Here is a 3,028-nt window from a genome sequence, read left to right as displayed (position 1 = left end):
GAAGTCCTTCAATTTGGGAGCCCAAGCTGTAGCAGCAGCTAACAACATTGCCCTCTTGGCAGCCGCTCTGTCCCGTTTAACCACGGGTAAGACAGAGCTGGAGCCAGAGGAGGTGGAGGAGGCGTCTAGAATTTCTGGCGCCATCCTACACCTAACACAGGCATCGGCCGTCTGCTCGGGGAGGTCCATGGCCACCTCGGTGGTCGCGGAGCGACACCTCTGGTTGTCACTGACAACCATGAAGGAAGCAGACAGAACGTACCTGTTGAACGCCCCCCTCTCTGACGACGGGCTCTTTGGAGTCGCAGTCAAAGAGGCGACTGAGAGGTTTTCCAAACTGGACGAGGAAAAGAAGCAGCTGGCCAGACACCTGCCACTGGCAGGGAGGTTAGGCCCTGCACCGTCTCGTAAACCATCCACTTCCGCCCCCAAGAGTAGACAGGGATCTACAGCGAGGCGTCAGTTTGGAAAACCTGCGTCAGTCGGTGGCCACAGGAGGCAGGAGAGCGGGCCCAGCCCCCCCAGCAGCCACGGTGGCCCCATTGCAGCCGGTGAGGGAGGTGGTGAGAGCGCCGACCTGGGCCCCTAAGGGAGGCCACAAGAGGAGGCGCACATGACGGAACGCGGGCGAGCGAATGGAGGACACGCCATCTTTGAACGTGACCACTGTTCCCCCCCACCCTTCGGTTGAAGGGATGGGTGATGATGTAAATGCTTTTGTTGATGTGTTTAATAAAGAGTTGGCTCCACCTGACTTTGTCAAAAAAGAGCCCCTTTTCCATAATACGTCCGAGAGCGTTCAAATCTCACCCTCTCTCCCTTACCACTCTAAGCGCCGTTCAGCCCACCAAGGGTGCGTTGCTGAACAGGCATTCAGAGTAGGTTCATATAACACTTCAGGTATAAGAAGTGCTTCACATAGCAGACGGCAGTCTCTGTCAGACTCTGACATGATGACGCAGTCGCTATTTGGGGATGGCGCACTATCACAGACTAAGGTCTCTGTTAGTACGACCCAGACCCATGCTGCGTTCAACAAGGGCCCGATTACCACGGTCACGAAGGTGCCCAGTGTATCGGCGCCCCCACCTTTTTCTGAACGCGCCAAGGCTCACCACACTGAGTGTAGTTCAGCCCACCAGAGGTGCAGAGCTGAACGCACACAGGAGGTGAAAGGAGGAATAATACCTAGACGCCGTCTTGGTTTATCTCAAAGAGACCTCACATTACAGACTCCAAGGAGTACTGTAGTGAGTGCCTCTCATAGCAGGCTGCAGTCTCAGTCAGGAGACATGATGACGCAGCCGCTATTTGGGGATGGCGCACTATCGCAGACTAAGGTCTCGGTTAGTGCGATTCAGACCCATGCTGCGTTCACGGAGGGCCCGATTACCACGGTCACGAAGGTGCCCAGTGTATCGGCGCCCCCACTTTCCTTTGAACGCGCTAATACTCACCACACTGAGCGTGACTCAACCCACCAGAGGTGCAGAGTTGAACACACACAGAAGGTGAAGGGTAAGACGGTATCAAGGCGCCGCCTTGTGTTACCTCATAGAGACCTCACATTACAGACTTCGAGGAGTATTGTAGTGAGTGGCTCTAATAGCTGTTTGCAGTCACCTACGAGGACGCAATCGCTTGCTGGGGATGGTGCCCTGTCGCAGGCTGTGGCCTCGGTCACTGCAATTCAGACCCACGCTGCGTTCACGGAGGGCAGGAATACGACGGTTACAGATTTAACTGACGTTTCTGCCCCCCCTTTTGGTTCAGAACGCACTAATGTTTCCTCTCCCTTTCTTGGGAGGCCCGCCTTGGGCTGTTCCACCACCTCAGTGTTGGAGAACAGCGGCGGCAAGGGCCATAGAGGAATACAGGTCCTTCCTACTGAATGTACCACAGCTTCGCGCTCGGGCCGCTTTCGCTGTATTGCTGGCAGTGGCAGCGAAGCTGCACCCTCTCATGCTGGCTACAAACGACGTTGCAGAAGGGTTATGCTCTCCAATTCCACCGGACCCCACCCCCATTCAGGGGAGTGGTGGAGACGGTGATGAAAACGCCCGAAAAAGTGGCCGCTCTGGTCTCAGAGATTACGGAACTTTTGGCGAAGGAGGCGGTCACAGTGGTTCCCCAGGAGCAAAGGAACAAGGGGCTATATTCGCCCTACTTCCTAGTGCCAAAAAAGACGGGGGGAATGAGGCCAATATTGGATTTACGCATTCTCAACGAGAGCGTAACCAAACGGCCCTTTCGAATGCTAACGACAAAACGTCTGCTGGAATGTGTCCAGAAAGGAGACTTTTGTACGAGCATAGACCTAAAGGACGCGTACTTTCATGTGCCGGTACAGCCGCGTCACAGGAAGTTTCTGCGATTCGCCTTTCAAGGGGTGTCGTACGAATACACGAGGATGCCATTTGGGTACGCCCTGGCACCTCGCACGTTTTCCAAGTGTGTGGAGGCAGCATTGGAACCGTTGCGTCGTCAGGGAATACGGCTACTAGCCTACCTAGACGACCTACTGGTTCTCGCCCCGTCAGCAGAGCTGGCGATCACTCACACAACACAGACAGTGATTCATCTCACACGTCTGGGGTTCGCTGTGAATTGGAAAAAGTGTCCTCCTACATCCCAGTGTTCACAGATGCGTCTCTGACGGGATGGGGAGGGACATGTCAGACCCAAGCGATAGGAGGTGTGTGGCCTCCTTCGAGTCGCCACATCAACCTCCTGGAGTTGGAAACGGTTCGACTGGTTTTGACCCACTTTGCGTCTACCCTTCGGGGTCGCGATGTGCTGGTCTGGTCAGACAACCGGACCACAGTAGCCCACATAAATTGCCAGGCAGGAGTCAGGTCTCCTGCTCTCCATCGGGCGGCAGAGGAATTGTGGCTGTGGGCTCACGAGCACCTTCGCTCATTGAGAGCAGCACACATTCCGGGCTACTTGAACGTAGGAGCAGACCTCATGTCAAGAGGGGGTCCTCGAGACGACGAGTGGTGTCTGCATCCGGACATTGTTCTCCAAA

Source organism: Coregonus lavaretus (genome assembly GCF_964263955.1).
Source record: "Coregonus lavaretus genome assembly, contig: HAP1_SCAFFOLD_5137, whole genome shotgun sequence".
NCBI lineage: Eukaryota > Metazoa > Chordata > Actinopteri > Salmoniformes > Salmonidae > Coregonus > Coregonus lavaretus.
Note: the sequence above shows the minus strand (reverse complement) of the source record.